The 23,918-nt window shown below is 34.4% G+C and overlaps 1 protein-coding gene across 4 annotated transcripts in view; it reads left to right on the forward strand.

The window, feature by feature from the left end:
• Positions 1-23,918, forward strand: part of LOC127984465 (kelch-like protein 29) — a 234,322-nt gene that overhangs the window by 97,248 nt on the left and 113,156 nt on the right. The window lies entirely within an intron of this gene.

A 23,918-nucleotide genomic window follows, 5' to 3' on the forward strand; every position in this document is an offset into this window, starting at 1 on the left:
TCACACAGAACTCTTTTCTCCGTTTTACATGTTAGATTGAATTGCAACAGGATGTCCTTGGGGTCGTTTTTGAGTGTTGGGAAAGCATCCCTTATGAGGGGAAATTAGAGCAAAAGAAATAACTCATTCGAGGTCTTGTTCTGTTTCTGTGCCGAAGAATTTCTCTTGTAGACTTCCACCTCAACCAAAAGATTTCTTTTCAGTTTAACTGCCGTACTTGTGACACGTACAAGTCTCTAAAGTTCAGTGGGTGATTTTTCATTTTCAATGTCCTTAATTTCATAGAAAATCAAGTCAGCTTATAACGTGATCCCAGTAAGAGCCCACTGGAATCTGAAGCCTGCGTTTGGCAGATTTTGCATTCAATCACGATGATTCTGCTCGTCCGACGGATCCGCTGATGGAAGCCAAGGCCTTTCAATTCTGTGTTTATTCAATCACATTTCTGCCATTTCAAAAAAGAGCAGCAGGAGCTCTGACCTGGTTCAAAAAGCCCAGTGTCCCAGTGCAGTCCTGCCGGGCTGTGGCGTCGTGCCATTTTGGTTCATTGGCAGAAAAAAAGCAACGTCTCTCAGGTCATCCCACCAATAACTGGCATTTAAAAAGGTCCAGACAGTTAAAGTTGACATTCAGTGGACTAACTTCTTTAAGGTTAACTTAAAGGAAAGCAGATAACAGATGCAACCATGAGCACCTTCAAACCTGTGGGAGTAAAATAATATCAGTCTTCAAAAGCTGAAGATTCAGAGCTAATGCATCATCTTACATTTCATGCAAAGGATCAGACACACACATGGCAAAAATCATTGCCACACACATATATATTTTAGATACATAATATGCTAAATAAAAAAGGTCAAAGTGTATTCATTTTTAATTTTTAGAAACCCATTCATTTGCTTTTTTAACTGTGCATCATAATATGGTTTGTTGCATTGTATTATTTGTTCTGCACAAAAAAATATCCATTGTTTACCCTCTAAGGGCTTTAGCTAAGCAAAGCCATTTGAAAATGAACCTATCCATTAAGTATTTCATAAAATATATCAAATTGCAGTCCAAGGCTTGATTGCCGTACATGATCTCCATTTGATTTTGAAACAAAGAGGTGCAGTGATTGAACCACCTTCACAAGTGGCGATGGGGAGGAGTTATGTCACTTCTCCTCACCGGGGCTTGGAAAGACACTACACTCATTTGTCTGCATTTCCAATTGGATGCGTCTAATGGCAGCAGCAGTGCATTGTTGAAGTTTGTTTGGGGCCACTGTGCAGCGGGAGAAATCGATAACCAATTGACTGTGATTTCATAGCCTTTCATTTTGAAAGATTTAAGGCAAGGCTTTCATCCATATTGTCCTTCCAGTTCCAAAGTATACAAAGAGACTGGCGTTGTTTAATATAATATTGTGTTTGGAGTAAATATAATGGAAAAATATGCTGCACACGCAGATTGCTGTGAAAGTAGTCATTTGCTGCATCTTTAACTCTCTCTCTCAGAATCTTTAGATATACTTATATAAACGTTTCAATAAATATAAATAATTTATTTAATTTTATATAATTTATTTTATTTTTATTTAGTGCTTTTTACAATTCATGCTCTTTTACAGTTTTTGAAACCATTCAGCTGATCTCTGTGTCTGGCAGTAGCACTCTTAGCTTAGCTTAGCATAGATCATTGAATCTGATTAGACCGTTAGCATCTGTCTCAAAACTGACCATATTTTCTTTAGTATGGTTTTTATAGTTTCTATATTTTTCCTATTTTAAACATTATTCTTTTGTAGTTACATCGTGTACCAAGACCGACGAAAAATGAAAAGTTGTGATTCCATTGTAATAATTTTGCGCCTGTGTAATATCATTGCTCCTGCTGCACCCATGGTATGGCGGCAAAGTTCCTTGATCCTTGAGTCTAATCAGATTCAATGATTGAAGCTAAAAGTGCTTCCTCCAGACCCGGAGATCGGCTGAATGGATTCAAAAATGGTAAAACTCAGCTGTTTAACTCTAGAAAAGTTGATAAAAAAAAGTGAGAAAAGGTGAAAAAAGTGTTCCTTTAATATCCATGGAAACCCTTCATTGCACAAAAATTCTTCAAATTAATAAAATTCTCTTCACACTAAATACATAATGGTTCTTTTAAGAGAGTGGAACCTGCTGCTGCACAAAATGTTCTTTATGGGGGGGGGGGGTGTTCTTTAGATCATTACAACGTTCTTCACAGTAAGAAATGAAAAGGTTCTTTGAGGAACCAAAGATTTATCTTCAGCGGCATTGCTGAGAAAACTCCCTTTTAAATACTTTATTTTTAAGGGTGTAGAACCTTCTGTTGCATTAAGGAAGTTCTCTAGATCATTAAAAATGTCTTCACACTAAGTAAAAATTTTCTTTTAAGGTTCTTTGAGGAACCCAAAATGTTTCTTCATTGGCATCACTGTGAATATCACCCTTTTGTAGCCTTTATTTTTAGAAGTGTAGTGGAAAATGATTTGTTAGATTATTAAATGAAAGAAAAAAGAAAATTATTATTTTTAGAAATGTTCACTGAAAGGTTCATTGCAGAACCCAAACTAGTTCTTCTATCACTGCAGAAACCCCTTCTTTGGGGTTGCATTTAGTTCGTTTTAATTAATTTTGGAGCTTCTTAAAACAGCTCTGACCTTGGTCAGTTATGTTCGTTTAGCTCTTTCACTGGTTGGTAGAAGTTTGAATAGGTTGTAGAAGAAACATGTTTTCATTCAAAAGTGACATCCGTGCTTCTCCTCTCTTGCCACTGCTAGTACCGTAGCTCGTGTTTTCATCTCTTCTTTGCATATATGCTCCTCAACCTCTGCAAATTCTCAAGAGAAGCCAGATCGTGAGCTCTCATCTTAATAAGAGACACATTAATAAGAGATAAGCTTAAAATGCATGGGAAGTTTGGGGGCGACTCAATCATGGTGTTCCGTTGTGCTTCTCATTGAGTCGTTCCTCATCACAATCACGAATTTACCAATCACGCCACATCCAAATGCTCGAAAGCAACAGCATTGAGCCGACAAATCACCGCAGGCTGGTTTGATACTCAAGAAGCATGTTTGCGATTCCCTGACACTATTGCATGATGGAATTGACATACTGTTCGTATTTGCCTGATCTCTCACATGCATGCAACCCCTTCCATTCATCCAGTCCATTACCGCTAGTGTTAGTCGCAGTCATAAACATCAGCCAAGTTTATGAGTCATATCTCGCTTTTGTGCCTGTAGAAAAGCAAACAGCCCGTAGACTCTCTAGGGGAGCTATTTGCGTGGCACTTTTCTCTGCCGTGTGCCGCGCTTCACGAGCAAATGCTTCCCGGTGCCCCCTGTCTTTCTTATCAACGTTATCTACAAATGGAGCAGAGATGTTTGAAGGTCATAATGAAATTAGAAATATTTCACCATGCCCTTGCGGAGCGGGTAAAGCGCAAGAGAGTGCAATAAATATTTTTGAACGAGGGCAGTGCCCCATCATTTCTTTCCACTCTGTTGGATATATTATCACTGTCATTTTTCCCCCTACCTATGCTGCTGGGAAGGTATTACAACATAGATTTTTATGATTCATCAGGGATTAAATCAATGCTGTTTGGGTTCTTGCGCTCATATTTTAAGCTTCTGAGAAGCCCCACAATGCACTGTGTCATTAGGTTACTGGTATTACCATAAGAAAGCATTGTGGGAGAATGTCCTTGACGTTTACTCTTCCACTGTATGATCACAAAAGCAAAGTTTGCAAAGTAATGCCTAATAGAGATGCAAATATCCGATTGAATGGGCGGACGTCTCTCACGGATAGTGGCCTTTTGGCGCAAGTATCAGGATTAAAGCTTTCTGGTTGTGCTTTTAGTAATTCTGGAGTTTTATTTGCTTTTACTAATGTAGCCAATCACCATCAGCACAACACAACACAACTGTTTCTTTAACAGTTGCGCTTTAAATTAGCATTTTAACTCTGCAATGTTGAATACATTACACAGGATTTAAGCTTTTTAATGGTATTAAAAGAAGGCTGCATTTATTTTTTTAAATGCACAGTAATACTGTAAAATATTATTTAAATTTACAGTGATGCTTTCTGTTTAAATATATATTAAAATGTAATTTATTCCTGTAATGCAAAGCTGAGTTTTCAGCATCATTACTCCAGTCTTCAGTGTCACATGATCCTTCAGAAATCATACTGATATGCTGATTTGCTCAAGAATATATATATTTTTTCATTATTACTAATATGGAACACTACTGTGCTGCTTAATTGTTGTGTGGAATATTAGGCATGATATACTTGTTGAATAGAAAAAAGAAAAGCAAAAGCATTTATTTAAAATATTGTTTTGTAACATGATATACACATTTACTTTTAAATTCATTCATCTTTTCTTTAAAAGTATTAATTTAGATAATAATAAATTAAACTATTATTAGTAAGGTTTTAGGTATTTTCTATGTTGTTGTTTAAATAACTTAAATAATTCCTCCTTAATTTCTAGTCTGTCATGCAAAAATTGTAAGCATAGTCAATTAAGGACAATTGGACAATTTAGTTAATTTTGCATTTAATTACTTTTATACAGTATACGTTTATAGAAAAAGAGCACTACAAATTCACTATGTACATGTTAATATAATGGTCTCATGTTTCCAAATCTGAGTTTGAGAAATTATTTAATATCTTCTTATTCATTGTCTCATTTTTTGTCATCTGGATCAACAGCCTCCGAGTTTCCGTGCTATTGTGCCAAATACAGGGCCGAGAGAGAAATTTAATTAGTTCTGAACGAATGGCAGCTAATTATTAAAAGAGACTTAGCGTATTTTTATTAAGTATTTGTGTTCAACCCTTTTGTTAGAACAAGGTGTTCGTGTGACAATGGAACATTTAATTACATTTCTTTTGTCTTATTAAAAACTACTAATGATTCAGAAACCTCGGCTGTTATTGCTACCATTATGAAGGGACCGATATGAAATGTGTCTCGGCAGAGCCAGTTCTGTTTCCATTTTTGTTCTCTTTTGCCTTGTAAAAAGTCTCTCACTCGCCGTGCCCTTCAAGAGGCAGGGTGAGGCATCATTACAAGGTAATATTTTCCCGCTTTAGGCACCGGCATTTTGATTTATTTCTTGTAAGAGAAAAATATTAATATTTATACACCGTGATGGGAGGGAAAACATTTAGGCAGTTGTTTTTATTCAGATCATTTAAATTTGTAATACGAAGAGTAAAAATACGAGTAGAGCTCTGATGTGAGCTGCATATGCCGCTGGTAAATTAAATGTATGAACAGCATGGTGGAAGGAGAAGCGCTTTTAGCAGCTGAACTTGTGGAATTTTGGAAGCCAAGGCCTCAGTCGAACTCAAAGGTTGTTTTGAACCCTCTTTTGTGTTTGGCATGTAGTGTTAATGTACACCAGTGTAAAGCAGTTACCTTTTTATCCAGAGAGATTGTGTTCTGAGCAGATTTTTGGTGGCAAAACTGTTTTTTTTTTTTTTTAAATAATGTTGATTGATTTAGTGTGAGCAGTGTGTATTGTAAAAATTATGAGCATGTAGACATGTATGTTTTTAAAATTAACACTAACCAAACGTCAAATGACAATATAATTCAGTGTTGGTAATAAATGAAACCCTGTTACTCACCAGTTGACTAAAAAAAAAAAAAAATGAATTCTAGCAATGCCAAAAAATGCTATATGGATTAGTGTTATTATTAAATCACAAAGATTTTGAAAATGGATTTAAAATAATCTTCCCAATCTGTTATTTACAAAAGAGAAGCATTTAACAAAAGAACCAAAATAAAAGCTCTGTTTTATTGTGAAATACACAAGTTATATTTGTTATAGATAGATAGATATATATTATATTAGTATTGTAACTGTTGTTATATAAAATAATAATAATAATAATTAAAAATAATATTTTTGATTATATAAATTAATTTATTATGAAATACTTTACAATTGAGTAATATTATAGAGATATTTCTTTTTTTTTCTTTTTTTATAAATAAAATAAATAAATTGCATTGTTAATAAATAAATATTGCAGTTACAGTTTCACAGCCGGTCAAAAAAAAATCTCATTTTTAATTTGAGGTTTCTTATGCAAAAACAGCTGCTGTTTATTTTTTACATCCATTTTCCAACATCACGTTGGTCTTTTTCACTTTGGTCATTATAAACAGGCTATTATTGCTACTGTACCTTTAAGACGGCATGTAAATGACCTGTTATGATTGGCTAACGTCTGTGTATCAGCATAGTTCATTCATTCATGAGTGTGTTCTGTTGCTGAGTAGCAGTTGATATGTACACATAGGCGGTCATATGGTAATGAGCTCATGATTGTGACTTCTGCTTAGTTTTCAGAAGGAAGTTTTGATTTTACATAGTCTTCATAGTACAACGAGTTCTCGAGAGAAAGGAAAAGTTGTTTTCCATGATGAAATGTTTCAGTAGATGAAACAATTCTGTGAATGATCACCAGTTTTCCTGCTCAGTCCTTCAGTGTGTGTGTGTGCGTGTGAAAAAAAGACCATATGGCTACTTTATCATACATTAATCTCCCAACAGAGAGAAACCAGTAACCATGATAAATAACATGCAGGGGAAAGCAATAAGAAGAAGAGTACAAATGGTAATATGAAGTAACTGCAATGTAAGAGTACTACAAAAAACTAAATGGGTACAAATAGCCGCAGTGTTTTCTGCAATGGCCTTTTACTCGACGGCCCATAATTGGTTTGTAGCTGCATTCTAGTGCGATTTGCTCTCTAATGGAGATGCATGCGGCCTTGTGACAGGATACGGAGGACACAACCCTCGGAGAATAGCCTGCGAATCTATTCCTCCACCCGGACGTTTGTAAGAGTCATTAAGTGCGTTTAAATGAGGTTGTTAAAACTGATGAAATGAGGCAGTGTATTTGAGAGTGGACGCAGAGACCATTTTTCAGCGTTACACACTCGGGGCGATCATCCATCTTCTGCCACGGATGGCAAAAAGTCCCGCGACCGCAGCGCTTGGGGGCAAGTGTCAAAGAAATAAAATGCACGTAAGCAGACCCATTATGCTGCAATAACAAAATGATGGAAATGATATTTGTTTCAATTACGTTGCTGCTGCCGCAAACGGGAACATGACGCTCACTGGAAGGACATGATTTGCTTGTGGACACATTTCAACAGTCGATTGTGAATTAGTTTCCTTTGTCAACAGAGCATTTGATCAACATACGAAGCACAGTCGTTTCGTTTCACAGTTCGGGAGGAAATTAAAGTCGTCCTGCATCAGTAACCCTGGCGTAGTCCGAGGACATGATAACCCTCGAGGGCCGCTCGATCGATGTGAGCTGGCACACTCAGCAGAGACCTGAAGTGACAGTGGGAAACACAGAGTGGGACAGAAACACACACACACACACACACACACAGTTTTATGGGAAACATTCCATAGGTGTAGTAGTTTTTATACTGTACAAACTTTATCACCCTACACTAACCATAACACCTAAACCAACTATCTGCATATATTTAGATTTTCAAAAAACTTAATTCTGTATGATGTATAAGCTTGTTTCTTCATGGGGACCTAAAAATTATTTTGGCTAAGTGTCACGAACCACTGTCTATTGTTATTTTTAACAGAAAAGAATGCAACAAGCTCGTAATCATGACTTTATAAGTTGGAAATAGGAAGTTTCTGATGGCACGTGAAGACAGCAGAGAAGTGCTCTCACTCAGAACAGTGCAGTGCATCGTTCTGTTAACTTTGTAGTTTGTTATTTTGAGTCGTATGTGATGAGGTAACACACGTCCCTCTCATAATATATTGCTTTTCAGTTCTATCCCTGAGTCTCTACCCGAGCATCAAGTGTTGTCCCGCATCGCACCGCAGTCGTGCAGGTCTCTGATAGAAAGATGCCTGTTATAATGTTATGATCGAGGCTCTGGACGTTTTTCTATAACAAACTATCAAATATTTTCTATAAAAACGTTACAAATAGCTTGTTTTAAATTGAATTTAATTACATGAATGTTATAAGTTGACATTTAGGCTACAATAAATATTTGATCCTCTACTATGGAAAAGGAACACTGCTGTAGAAAGCACCTTATTTGTCGAAGTGTTTGCAAAACCAGTGTTATTAAACTTTTGTTCATATAGCAGTTGGCCTACTTTTAAAGGAAACAAGTGCACAATACACTACCTTTGAATGCATTACTAGTTTTGTGCATAACAATGTGATTAATTGTGATTAATCACAGAAAATAATGCAATTAATCGAGATTTTTTATGTCACATCTGTTTGTCATTGACGTTGAACACAGCTATTTTATTCATTTATTAATATGGCTGCTACTGCTACAACTATGACTACTATTATTATTGATCAGTTACAATATTTACTGAATGATTTTTAATTATTGTTTCCCACTGTGCAAACTGAAGTCATGGAATATATCACACAAGTTGTATGGACTATACTGCTAATGGATTTTTTCTTCAGAATGACTATCGATGTAATTTTACTGGTAACATGTCATGACAGCATCTCTGCTCATATGCAGCTCATATCTATCCGTTCTTCTCCGATCTCAATCTTTACTCACCGAGCAGTTTTCAGGTATTACAAAAGCCTTTAATTACTCGCTCACTTAAATCAGATAAAGTGTATCTAGACTTAATTACTGTCAGTAAAGGGGTCAACTTGAATAATACAAACAATTAGCTTCGGCGTAGACACCGGTGCGCGTTAAAAGGGCGTCAGTTCCATTCATCAATATTCCAACGTGATGCATGAAGACGTTACACATTTTGTTATTAAAGTGAAGTCGAGATTGTCAGACTGCGGTATGCATTCTATTGAGTAAAACAAACTGAATTCAGATGAAACAAGTAGTTTATAGCCACTATTTGAGGTTTGGTTTTGTTCTGTATAGATTAATCATCAATCAGTTTGCATGTTATTTTGATTTCATTAGTAATTTTGAATTTATGTACATTAATGCAGGTGAGTGCAGGGGTGATCTGAGGACCAGCACATTACATTACAGCTCTCCCGGATCATTCCCACACAGCACTTTCACAATCTGAGAGCATGAGACATGCTGAACAAAAGCAAGAGAAGATGACTTTCTTCATGGAGATGCAGTCCAAAAACTGCAGCAAAGTTCAGTTGTGAGAGTGAAAAGTGAATGTAATGTGTGTCACATAATCTTGCCGTCATGACCAAGGTTGGACGAGCAGAGCTGGAATAGAGTATCAGAGTCGAACTACTGTACTAAGTTTGAAGAGAAAAATTGTCCAGTTTGCTTAGATATTTACTTATTTATGGTATGGTTAATGGAAATATTCCTAATTGTATGTTCTTTGTGGAGCTGCTGGTTGTTTATAAAACAGAATCGTTCAGTTTCGAAGCTCAGTGTTCATCTCGCTAACACCTGCGGTGTGAAACGGCATCTTCATTTCCCTGATAGATAAGTGGATGCTAGTTAGAAGGGTTTATTTGTAATTGATCTTTATGACATCATTTTATTACTTCTGCACAACATCTCATGGGACTTAAACTGTCTCATTGGTGTGTGTGTGTGTGTGTGTGTGTGCGTGCATGAGTGCGGATAGGACAAAATAAAGCTTAAAAAGCAGATGGGAAGTCATCAAGTCTGTGCGAGCAGAGTTTGATCTTTGTGCAGTTTGTCCATCTGATCTGTTTTAGCTTATCGCCTTTTTTAATGCATCGCTGGAAATTCAGCCACTAGTTGTCAAGAAAATTAGAAACAACAAGTAAAAAAAAGTCTGTGAATGTTATACCACAGTGAATTTCAGTCTCATTTTTTTAATCTTCCTGTATGCTAGAGGCTAGGTTGATGAGGCTGGCAGAAAAAACACTTTATTTCTCAGAAGATAACACCGGGCCCAAGGAGGCCCTGGCCATAGGAAACACTGGCACTAGTGATATGACTGTCAAAAATTATGTAAATATTTGTGAATATGCACATTTTATAATGATTAAAAAATTTATACTTATTAACATGGGGAAAATGCAATATATATAATAATAATACAATAATTTATGAAAAAAAATACATTATTAATTTTTTTATTAATTAAATAATAAATGAAGATTTAAAAGTACAACATTGAAAAATTGTGTACATGCAAAATGCACAAAATAGTGATTGTGTCAGAAATTTGAGTAATAGAAAAAACTCTAACTGCGGTTATTAAAATGAACATAAAAACACTGCTTTAGAAAAAAAAAAAATTATAATCATTGATAATATATGGATAGTAGTAGTAGATTGTATGTGCTTATTCCCCGCGGGTTGTAAAAGAGACTAGTTTTTTAGTCCCAGTCCATCTGTACGTGAGTCACATGATGTCTCTGCTTAGATCAGCATCTATTGAGGGTGGAATGGATGTAAACTGCAGAAGCCAGCTAATGTGAGGAATACAAACACTAATGCAGGTGAGTGCAGGGGTGATCTGAGGACCAGCACATTACAGCTCTCCCAGATCATTCCCACACAGCACTTTCACAATCTGAGAGCATGAGACATGCTGAACAAAAGCAAGAGAAGATGACTTTCCTCATGGAGATGCAGTCCAAAAACTGCAGCAAAGTTCAGCTGTGAGAGTGAAAAGTAAAAAGTAGGCCTATTTTAAATAAAATAAAAAAAGTGCACAATACACTACTTTTGAATGCATTATTAGTTTTGTGCATAACAATGCGATTAATTGCGATTAATCACAGAAAAATAATGTGATTAATCGAGATTTAAAATTTTTATCGTTGCTCAGCACTATTATTGTAATATCTGTTTGTAATTGACTTTGAACAAAGCTATTTTATTAATTTATTAATATGGCTGTTACTGCTCCAACTATGACTACTATTATTATTGATCAGTTACATTATTTACTGAATGTTTTTTAATAGTTTTTTCTGCACATTTCCCACTGTGCCAACTGAAGTCACGGACTATATCAGACAAGGTGAAATTTTGTTTGTAATGTTACATAATCCAAAAAAATTAAAATACTTTTTAAAACTGTTTTTGGCTAAATATTGTTGTAAGTAAATCATAAATCAGAAAAACTGCTAGAGAACACAGACATTTATTGGCACTCATCTTTTGGACTTGTCATTTTGACTCTTATTGTCTGTAGACTGTAGTTCACATATGCACTTGTGTAGAATAGAAATATCAGAAATTAAGATCGATTTAAAAAATCTAACATTTTTGGCTCCCTAAAAAGATCAAAGTGAAAATCAACAAATGCACTTAGATATTTACAAAAATGTTTTTTGGGAAAGAAATCTTGTAATTGATCAATTCTAAATGATTTATATGAAATAATTAAATGAATTTATTAATAAGAATGCAACACTGAAAACTGAATTGTGTACAGTACTTTTAAAATGCACAAAAATGTATATTAATGAAAATATAGCATGCATCTAAATAATAAAAATCACAAGTTAATGTAAAAATTGAATTAATTTAAAATACATAATTCAATAATGTTGAAATTATAGCATAAATTTGCATAACAAAAATTTAACCGTTAAAAAAAATTGTAATTTAAGACTATTAAATATTAAGAATGTAACTGAACAGAAAAAAAAATCTATTAATAACCTAATAATCTAAAAATAAATAATAAAAAATTGGAGCTTCAAGAAGATTAAAGTAAAAATCGACAAATATAGTTAGATATTTACATTTTTGAATGAAAATGTGAGTGGTTCCCGTACAAAATGTGTGCCGTGATGCTAGTGTGTGTGTGCAGATGCTGTGGTGCTCAGAATTGCTGTGTGGTTGCTAAGGTGATTTGGGCGGTTGCTAGGGCATTGCTGACTGGCTTTGATATTAGCATCTCATATATCACAGCACTCTTTGTGAGGGTCAGCAGAAGCGCAGTGTGATACTCTCAGAAAAACAAAAGTCGGACAGAAGCACATTTACGCGGCGTGTCTTGAGGGTGAATGAAGCATCAGGTGCTTGTTGTGAGCGTGAATAAGCCCACGTCTCACGCTGCTGTTTCTTTATGGTGTTGTGTGATTTTTCTCGGTGATTGGCAGTCCTGTGGCTCGGGCCGGAGCAGCCAGCTGATGTTTGACAGTCTGCTGGGGTTCCTCCTCCATTTAATGACCTGATTTCCTGCCGATGTGCCCGCATTGACAAAGCCACGGCCGAGACAGAATCAGGCTGTTTCTGCCCACTGGTAATTGGAGGGAAAAAGCAAAGAGGTTCCTGAGGAAGATGACATCATCACTCGGAGGAGGTGTGGAGTGTTATTCTGGGTGCCGGTCAACATCATTTAGATGCACCTGTTTGCCCCGGTCAGCTTTTCTTTCTTTTAATAAATTCACCCCCCAAGGCGGTGCGGACCGACTACCATGATCCAAAAATAGATGGAAGTGTACTATTTTATTGTGCCATCGAGTGTTTTTATTTCGCCCCACCAGTGTAGAAATTATTTTGGAGATTTTTTTTAGGTTTCTATAGAACATTTCCACCGCTTGTGCTGAGATTTTTTTTATTATTATTAAAATTTGTTTTATTAAACACACTATTGGGGGGCATGTTGTCACGATATGGAATATTATATCCAGTAACATTTTATGCTTTTATGCCAAATTTGGAATTTTGGAAAAATTATTCCTTAAATAGTAAAAATGCAAAAAAAAAATTCAAAAAAAAAGCTTAACACAAACACACACATAGATAAATAATATATATAAATTAATAAAATAAGTGTAGAAATTACAATATAAAATACATCTGACCACCTGATAAAAGTGTGACAATTAAATCTCGTCATTTTGTATTGAATGTTTTTATGTGTTCATATAAAATAAAATAAAAATGCTGTATACTTTATTAATTCTTGAATAATAATAAGTTAAAATATTATTTATTAATAATTAAACCATACGTTTGAATAATACAATTCATAAGGCATTCTAATTTAATAAAAATCATAAAAGCACTCAATAGTTGGACTTTGACTCAAAATCTAGTTTTTAAAATATATCCCTTGTGACATCTAGCCCCGTGTCCCCAACAATCTGTAGCCTATAGCTTATATATGCGTGTGTGTGGGATAGGAATATCAGAAATTAATATCTACTTTAAAAAAATCACAGTTGTCCATCTGTTGTCCTGTAAGTGCCGAGTGCTCCAGCCTCAGTGCTGTTATAATGTCACAGTGAATGAAGTTTATCTTCTGTCAGTCTATGACGTTCTCCCTGTGGTCTCTTTGTTGACTTGTGACCATTATTTTGTGACCAAACGAGTGGCAGTCAGTGGCATTTATAGGACCCAGTATGAGGCATCTCACTCACTCTGGTTTGTTCTTGTGACTCGACTTCACGTGAAGGACAGCCACAGTTACACATCATATTAGCAAGATTTTTAATGCTTAATGTCTGTCACAAAACTTCAGAGCAATTGTAGAGATGAAATGACTCTGAATGACTCTCGAAGAAAGTTGAATCAGTCCATTATGATCATGTCTGAATCAAACTCTGATAGCTGACAATCACTTTCCCTGAAATAGTTTGAGGTGTCAAAGAGATTTTTTAAACTTAACATTTTTAAAGCAAAATGATGCTGCCTAGTAAAATTCCTAATTTTGATCAAAAATATAAGGCAGCGTTGTATGAGACGGTCTCAGAATGAATTCCGGTGAGATCAGAGAAGAGTTTGCATCCAAGATTGTGATTAAGTTTGTTTTGATTTAGAAATATCTGCATAAATTAGCAGTGCATGCAATATGGATAAATGTAATGAATTGTGCTTATTAGAGTATGCCAGAGACTGTTGGCATAAGATCATTAGTTTGTTATTCTTACAGATCCACTCTTGTGCTATTTTTGCTGCAGTTGAACTTAATGCGTTTTGTTGTGTTGCAAGACATGAACATTAGCGGAGCATGTGGTGCACTTCAGATCAGTCATTTATGAGCTTCCATTGTTTAAGATGCCCATATTCATTCTGCAAGCGACAGAGCAACTGGATGTCATCTATTTTCAATGAGAGCTGATGATTTGAGGCTACAGAGACCCCGAGCATAATGTATCTTAATGCAGATGAGCAGTGATCTGATGCAATGACTGCAAATAGTGACCAACATTTCACTGACCTCGCTTCTAGAAGGAATTTTTTTTCACTCATTTTCTTATTTTTCTCTTATTACAAGGTTGAAACCATGTTATTGTGTACTTAAGACATATTGAACTCCAGTTCTGTGAAGAATCGCGCATGACATTCAGCAAGGTTGCTTTAAAATTGATCAGTTAACCTTTTATATTGTGGCAAAAGGTGTATATTTAATTTTTTTAAGCTTTGTATTTATTAAATATTCATGAAAGAAAATAAGCAGCACAACTGCTTTCAACATGGATAATAATAAGAAATCTTTTTGCGCTGCAAATCAGAATATTCGAATGATTTCTTATCTTTTCATACAGAAATATCTACAGTGACTTCCAGTAATTTTTTTTCCTCTTTCCCAGCAGTATTCCATCATTTCTCAAAGAAAGCCGGGATTCTTTTAAGTCTGATGACAAGTGAACCTTGGCAACCCACGTTTGAGAGTTACTGAGCACTTACATTTCACGCTTGAGATCCGACATATGAAAATGTATAGCAGCTCAGCTAAATATGTCAGAACAGGTCTGACAGATCTGAATTCCAATGTCACACGCATTTTCCACTTTGCCCTTTCCCTAGGTGTTTGCTCTCCACTCAACATTAATGCTACCGCTTCACGTGATTCAGCACTTTTAAAAGGTCTTGTCCAGAACAAATGGCTTGCACATTTTGTTCATTGTGTACCAGTGTTTACAATGAAAAAGGGAGTCATCAAGACGCTTTTTCTGTGGCTCTTTGGGTCAAAATGATAGTTATGTTCCGTGAATCAGAGCCAAGAGTCTCAGGCCAAGTGAAAATGGCATGTCAAAGAAGATGATGTGATGCCTGATGATGGATAGAGCTTTCTTCTTTCATTCTCTCTCTCCTCTGCCCCCGACTGTGTCGCCATATTATCCTTGGCCACAACATGTTGGAAAAAGAAGATGAAATAAAATAGAAAAACCCATTTGGCCTCCGGTTTGGGTTTGCTAGCAGTCTTTCTGTGTGATCCCTGTGGTCATGAATTAGTGGAGAGTATTGTTTGTGGCAGGCAGAATAAGTGAACAGGTGCTGTTATTGAAATGTTGATTTTGATTGAATTTGAATGTACACTGACATTCGCTCGAAATGACTTGGACTGTGAGAGTGACACAGAGACTCTTCTTGCACTGAAACAGGACCAAATCATATGATCAGTTTAGTTTTAAAAGTTACAAAGTTACATATGTGCGTGTACTGTTCACATTTATTATATATATATATATATATATATATATATATATATATATATATATATATATATATATATATATATATATATATATATATATATATATATATATATATATATTAATAAATAAATACACATATATACAGCATATATTTCAAAAATATTTACATGTATATATTTATATTACACACACACACACACACACACACATATATATATATATATATATATATATATATATATATATATATATATATATATATATATATAATGTAAAAAAAAGTTTATTTTGGATGTGATTAATCGCGATTAATCGTTTGACAGTACTAATATATATGTATATACACACACACACACACATATATATATATATATTTATTTATATATATATATATATATATATATATATATATATATATATATATATATATATATATATGTAAAAGAAAGTTTATTTTGGATGCGATTAATCGTTTGACAGTACTAATATATATTATTAATATATATATATTACTAATATATATGTATATACACACACATACTGTATACACACACACACAACTGCTTTGCAAATTAGTAGTTTTGATTAAAAACCTGTCTTAAGACTTAAGAATTTATTCCAATACTCATATATATAATTCTAATACTCACAACAGTAAATAAGCTCCCTCTAGTGGTTCTTATACCTAACTAATGGACTCTTAACACTGCATAACGCTCCTGAGCTAAATGCAACGTTACGTGACATTGTTCACAAGCTGTTATTTTTTATGTTTTTCTTTTTTTTTAAACGCTGATTGAGAGATTATTTGAGACATGATACATTTTAGTAAGTTGTACTGTATCTTTAAACATATCTTTTCATGTTTATTCATGTTTATTTCAAGTTCTAACTTGTATTAAAGTGAAGAGATTCACACTTGGCGCTGTTGCTTGAAATGAAATTTCTACAGCAATCTGTCGTGCCACATTTAAGAAATCCAAAATGTCATGTATTGTTTGAATTTTGTGGTTAAAATGTACAGGATTTGAAAGCTGAGACTTTCTTTCTTATCAGAAGTAACAAAGCGGTTTGTGATTATTGCATGGGAGGCGGCTACAAATAAAGTCTGATGAAGGAAAAGATTCAGATCTGGCAACCCTGGTCAACCCTGGCTTGAATTACAGCTGATTTATGGGGTTCAAAAAGTATTGTGTTAATGGCGTGGCATTAATGTGTTTTTATTGCTTAAACAATATAATAATTAAAAAACACTTTCTTCATGCAAGTTGCTTTCTGACACATTTTCCCACTCCCTTTTGATTGACTGGATATAATCGGCTCTGATCATCGGCTGTTTTAAACAATCAGCTGGTGGAGATAATTGCTTTTTAAAAAAATGTTTGCATATTGTAAACGTGCTGGAAGGCTTTTGTGTTTGGTTGTGATGTGAGCCGATGTAGCAGTGCTGGTAATGGAGTGGAGAGCAGCTTTTTAATGTCTCAATGTCAACTCCCTTATACTGGGAAGAACCAGAGTGATTAACATTTTATTACTGCCCTGTTGCTGACCTGGCACCCTCTTTCTGTCTAAATCGCGCTTTAATTCACTCAAGTTTTTTTTAAAAAAAAAAAATCGCATGATCGCATGCCCGATCCTGCCGGTCCCGACTGAGTCACTCGCCCACCTCCTCTCCAGCTCTCTCTTTCCCAGGAATTATCACTCCTTTCATGGGCTGCTGTGAATGAGGACGGACTCATAGACATACATGACCTGAATGATGCCAACTTTGCTTCATGGCCGTGTGTTTAGAGCCTGTAAAATGTCATGTGACTGATCTCTCTGTATGAAAACGGCTTACAGTACAACAGTTAGAGAACATTATTTTCCTTTTAGATAAAGGAAATAATATATTTTTTATATATTTATTATATGTTATATTTTGTAATATATTTATATGTAATATTATTTATATATATATATATATATATATATATATATATATATATATATATATATATATATATATATATATATATATATATATATATATATATATATATATATATATATATATATAAATTTTTCCCACAGGATTCTTTTAGAAGTAGAATGTTTATTTTGAAATAGAAATCTTTTGTTACATTAATAACAATTCAACATAATTCATATATATATATATATATATATATATATATATATATATATATATAAAATGACACATCAACATACAAAACTGCATATTCTCCATTTAGGCCCAGCCCAGAATAATATTATGTCTCATTATTTATTTATTTATTTTCATATCTGTATGTCTTTAAATGAATTGATGGCACTAGTGTTGCAAACTGTAGTAAATTCATCTTGTCCTTAAAAACAGATGTTATAAACCCAGTACCTTGTAAACACAAATGAGTTCTCAGAAGGACTGATAAAAAACACCTGTGTGCTCTTACTTCCAGAAGTTGTTGAAGCAGCCAATCAGATAAGAATTTACCGGTGTTGAGAAAGTGTGCAGTATTCACCAGCCGGTCAGGGAACAGATGGTAGCCAGAGCGTTTGAAGCATGCTGCACACAGAAATGGCAAGACCTGGTTAAAAACAGCAATTCCAAATGGATTGGCTGGCGATTTCTGCACACAAAAATACTCTTTATTATTCCAGAGTTGTGTAAACTTGATTTGCCAGAGGTCAGAGTTTACTCACAGCGATTCTTTCTACAAAACTCTAGAGTTTAGTTTAGGAAACTTTCTGCTTTTTCTCCCTCATAGAGTTTTTTTTTTTTTTTTATAAGATTTATTGTAGTTTTTAGTGATATTTTGAATTGGTTTTTGTATGCTCTCCATTTTCATTTTAGTTTTTATCATTTTTATTCAGAGTCTAGAATTTTTTTAATAAAAAAAAATCAGTTTTAGTTCTTTTAGTACAAGTTAAACTCAAGCAAATTATGAAATGTTGCCTTGCCAACTTAAATAATTATCTATTTTATTTCAGTTAATGTTTTATTTGGTTTCAGATTTTTGGTCCAATCAAATGTATGGTTGCTCTTCAAAATAGTTCTCCATTCATTTCAATAGGAATCCCAGCAGTTTGGTGTTTCCCATATATAATTCACTCACGTTCAGGTTGGTTGCGTGAATTTGCTGCGCTGACAGAATCTGCTTGGCTTGAAAGTGACTTTATTCATGACAATTTCATCCAAAATTCCTGAATGTGTCCATACCTTTACCCAACAATAAATATGAAAAAACTGCACTATTTAATCTCTTCATATGAGGCATCGATGGTCTAAGTGAGCATTTCCTGGTCAGAATAAGCTTGCAAAGTGAACATGAGCGTGCTCAGTAATGTCTGTCTATGGTAGGGCTGTGTTTAATGCTCCACAGATGATGTCAGGTAGCTCATTGTGTGCCCAGCACTTTAAAACAAACAGTAGCTCTGAACTGAATGGGTTCTTCAAGCGCTCGACGTTGCTATTCATCTTGGCTTGCGTTTGATCAAGAGTCCTTAGGTTATCTAAGGCAGGAGAACAATAGAGGCGTAAAGAAGCCCTCGGGCCCCACATTGGACAGAGTGCCATTGTCTGCTGTCCTCCTGCCGCTGATGTGTGGTGTGCTTTGGTGCGTCGGACAGGACGGTGGAGTGGAAGGAGATCTATTGGTGCAGGATCTCCACGGCCCCTCTGTTTATTTGTAAAAAGAGCCTGTGTTCGCTCAGCTCAACGCTTGTATTCTTCATGTCGGCTGGCATGCATGGTGAGCCTCACCGTAACATGAGAGTTTTGCAGGACTTACAAAATCAAGGGGCTTGAATTGCATTCATTATTTCTTCCAACTCAAAAAGAAGCTGTTTGTTGTGATGTGAAAAACATGATAGGCTCGCAATTGCCTATTTCATCAATTACACTGTAAACACGCACACCTATGCTTTTCTAGTTTTATATCATTTTATATTGATATTTTATATATATATATATATATATATATATATATATATGTATATGTGTGTGTATACATACATACATACATAGCTTTAAAAAAAATCCCATAGCAATGAATTGGACACAAAAAATTATAAAAAAAAATTTGGTTGTAATAAATTGTATTTTTATTTTATGAATTAAAGTTAGGTGCTATTTATTTATTTATACATTTGATATTAATTATTATCCTAGTATTCTGCTCCTCCATTGGTTGTTAGAGAATAAGATGCTGTGTCTTTGTTGTGATGTAAAAACATCTGGTGAATTTCCTCAGTTACACTGTAAACTAGTGTTTTCTGGTTTTGTCTGTCTGTGAATGTATGTATCTTTCAGCTGAGACGGTGGAGGATTACTGTATGCATGCTGGTCTGCTATACTGAGCACTAGTTCACTGCCGTATGGGAAGCGGGTAACCATGGTGATATTTACCTCGCTCTCAGATAAGGTCCTGTTGGAATCGTTTCTGGCCAATCTGGCTCCTGCCAGAGAGAGACACGTCCCCCGGACCTCATTTGTGCACCTGTATGAGGAAAATCCCAGTGATTACATTCTTCAAATGGCCGAGGAGTGATTGACCCGTTATAAGTGCCATACAGTCGGGCGACCTGCTCATGCATTAAAAATGACATTTAAGAGTTTACATTGTCAAGTTGTAGTGTTTGTAATGTGCTGCAGTGAATATGTTTAATGGAGGAAACTCTTGAGTGATGTGACACCATTAGTCTGATAAAAATGATTTGTATTGAGTTCATTTTTGTCTGAGAGCATCTTTGTTTGCATTAGATTTCACTAAGAATGACTTGATCTGTCACTAAAGTCCCTTACTCATACAGGCTTTACAGCAATGAACTGGACGTTTGAAATATTTTTATTTGGTTTTGTGAATTAAACTTAACTTTGTATTTTACTTTAAGGGTCAATCATTTTAGTTAGATGTTTTATTTAAACCTTATTTTATTTAAAGAAATAAAATAAAATTGTATTTATTTTAACGTTATTTGTAAATTATTTTAACGATGTAGGTGGGGTTTATTTTATTTAAAAAATATTTAGGAATTAATTGACCTGAATTATCTTCGGTTTTTCTGTAAATCTAGCAGTTATTTAATTAAAACTGCAAAGACTTATGTGAATCATAAACCAAGCAAATGCTTCTCACAGTTGTTTAGCAAAGAAAAGCCTCAATTGAAAGTGATTGCAATAATGTTAGTGCAACATTTTAACAATATAAATAAACCTGTATCTTTGTTCCGAAGTATAATATCCATTTTTTTTACAAAGAAAAACATAAATATAACTGTTTTTTGAGAAACAGGGATGTCCTGCCTGAAAGATACCTTATTTAAGTATTTGTATATTGTACAAAAAACTATTATTTTATTTTATTTTATTTTATTTTATTTTTGACATTTTTATTTAATTAAATTCTTTATAAATTATTTGACCTTTAACTAAACTCTGCTTATATTTTATTTGAGAAATGATTTGAACCGTCACTAAACTCAAAAATTTATTTCAGAAAAAAAATGTATTTGTAATATTATATTTTTTTATTATTATTACTTTTTATTTTTTATTTGATTAATAATTTATTTATTTATTAGTTATTTGTACATGCATACCTACATACTGTGTTTATCATTGCTATCCAAGCATTCTAATCTCTATTGGTTGGTAAATAAGAGGTTTTTGCAGTGAACTGTTTAGTGAGTTGGGTCTGTGTTGTTTGTCTTGCATCATGAGCGTGTCGTGTGCTCACTGTGTCCTTCACTCCCCATGGACTAGAAAGACAGTCCTCCCTGTAACTAGATGCTCGCTACAGAAGAATCCCAGGCGACAGCCTACTACAAACGCTTAACTCTGTTCTGAAGAGCATGAGCGCATTTATTTATTTATTCGTTTATTTTTGGCTGCTTGGTTTTGCACAGGACACACACACACACACACACTATCCCAGGCTGTTTTCTGTTGAGTCAGGGAAGCCATCTGCCACACAGCGATAATGGCCCGCCAGGGATGCTCGGCCTGGTATAACCAGAGATGAATTAAAACACGAGAAAATAGCGAATGCTTGGCTCGGCTCGAGTCTTACCACGTTTTACAGTGTCTGTCATCACCGCCCCCACTGATGTCAGCAGATGCCCGTAAAGAGTCTGAAATGTGCATTTTATGCGTTTCTCACCAGGACTGCGGGAAAACTTGATATGCAATATTGTGTTTTGATACAATCGTGCTTATAAAAAGCCGAGCCGGGTGAGGAAGATTTAACATTTTGTGACAGCTGGTCGTAAGAAATGCATAGGATTATTATAGTGGAAAATACCACGTCATAAATGATGCATTTTTACGAGGATTAGAAAACACTTGGGAGATGAATAGGGCAAAAAAAAAATGAAAAAGATAGAGGCTGTGAAGAATTATTAGGCTTTATAACATGTCGAGCAGCGATCATGAAACGAGGTAACTGTCGGTCAACGGAAGGCATAAATCAATCCTGAGACAACAACAGCTTTGTTTAGTCTCTGGCCTTTAATGTCTTCAGTTGTTCATGTAAAGTTTGTCAGGTTTTGTGAACTAGGACAAAGTTGAGCCAGGTGGGCTTCGGATGTCTGGAGGGACAGAGAGTCTAACTACATTGGGATTTTTTGGAGGAAAGTAGACTTTGTTTGGGTATTGCTTCGGGTTAGTGTGTCTCTATGTGCTGCTACTATTAATTAGGTTTACATTTTACAGTTTACCCTTTAAAGATAATATAGCTATGCCATATTGTAGGGTGTCATCTTGCTTTTCCAAATGAGAAATTTCACAAATATGTGCCTTTTATATTAAATTAAATTTAATCTTTATTAAAAAAATACAATTATTAATGTAATTTGACTTATTTTTAGGTCATTTCAACAGTGGTAACTGTTTATTCATTCATTCATTCATGCATTCATTTAAGTAATTATGCATTCTTTTATATCTTTTATATCAACCATGATATCGATTTCATACAAACTGATGTTGTTGTTTTTTTTTAAACCTTAGGAGCTCAAATGAAATTTAATACGTTAACTTGTTCATCAAAACAGTTCCTTCCACTATTATTTTTTTTATTTTAGTTTTTTTTTTTTTGTATTTAGTATGTATTGATTTTAGCATCGTTGATACACTATTATAGTTTTTAGTATTTTGAATTAAAATGACCAGTTATGGTATTTTTATATCATTTACAGTTACATTTACAATTTTATTTAAAGCTTTAGCAATTTTGTTGTGCATCATTTGTGATTTTTAATGGTTTTCATTTGCTTAAATACATCTATATAGATTTTATAAATTATTATTTTAGGTAAAGGTTTAGTTATTTGAATACATCAAGTAAAACTATATTAAAATGGCAACTAGATATTATTTTATAAACATTTTTAATGGTTTTGATTCTAGTTTCAGTAGTTTTGGTTAGCTATAATAACCCTGATTCTGAAATAGTTGTTTTTCCAGTTCTGTGGCTGTGGCTGTTGAATTAGTTCGCTTTAGAAATGTATTGCTCAAGCTGGAAAGGTTTTTGCAGCACTTACCGTCTGGAGTTCGGCCCTATGCATGCGCACGCACCAGTCATGATGAGATGTTTCGTTTGTTGATGATGTCAACGTAGAGAGCAACCCCACAACAAATTGGCTTTGGGCCGAGGTGACAGAGATGCATGATGGGTAAATTGATGAAGTAAAGCGCAGGTCAGGGAGGATAATGGAAGAGAGGAAAACACGGCGGCCGGAGCAGAGGGTTGATGACGAGGTCTTTTCCATTAACTCAGGGCTTTTGGGAGTGATGCTGGGTTAACTGGCCTCATACACCGGCCGGATAACTTTGACACCGCATCTCAACTCAATAAAAGTTGAGCAAAGAAAAGCAAGTGAACCAAAGTCTCAACTTCCTCTGCTATTAATCTTAACTTGAGTCGGAATGTCGTGCATTTTTCTTGTTTATTTTACAGGCTTTTCGAGAAGCTTCGTTCTACCACTGCTTCATGCCGAGTAATCAGCAGTCGTTCCATTTTATTTAGCTGGCTGTTTTTATGAATGCAATACGCGTTTGTGCCTCAGTGCACACATATCTTGTTTTTCATTGTGACTATAAATGCTAAGAAAATGACTGTGATTATTTTATTCTATTTTATTTTATTTTTAAAAATTACAGCTTAATTTGCACTTAAATTATTATTATTATTTTCTTTTTTTCTATTTTCTATTTTATTATTTAATTTTATTTGTTATTATATTGGTTTTATTTTATTAACTGACCATTTAATATTAATTGTTAATTGCCAGAAAATGACAGCTTAATTTGTACTTTAATTATTTTTGTATTTTTGTATTTTTTATTTCTATTTTCTATATTTTATATTTTATTATTTTATTTGTTATTGTGATGTTTTATTGTATGAATTTGCTGTTTAATGTTAATTGTGAACTGCTAGAAAATGACAACTTAATCTAAAAAATGCACATCACTTTTATCGTATTTTCATTTATTGTATCTTATTTTATCATTTCATTTTATAAATAGGT

The sequence above is a fragment of the Carassius gibelio genome, chromosome B20 (genome assembly GCF_023724105.1).
Source record: "Carassius gibelio isolate Cgi1373 ecotype wild population from Czech Republic chromosome B20, carGib1.2-hapl.c, whole genome shotgun sequence".
NCBI lineage: Eukaryota > Metazoa > Chordata > Actinopteri > Cypriniformes > Cyprinidae > Carassius > Carassius gibelio.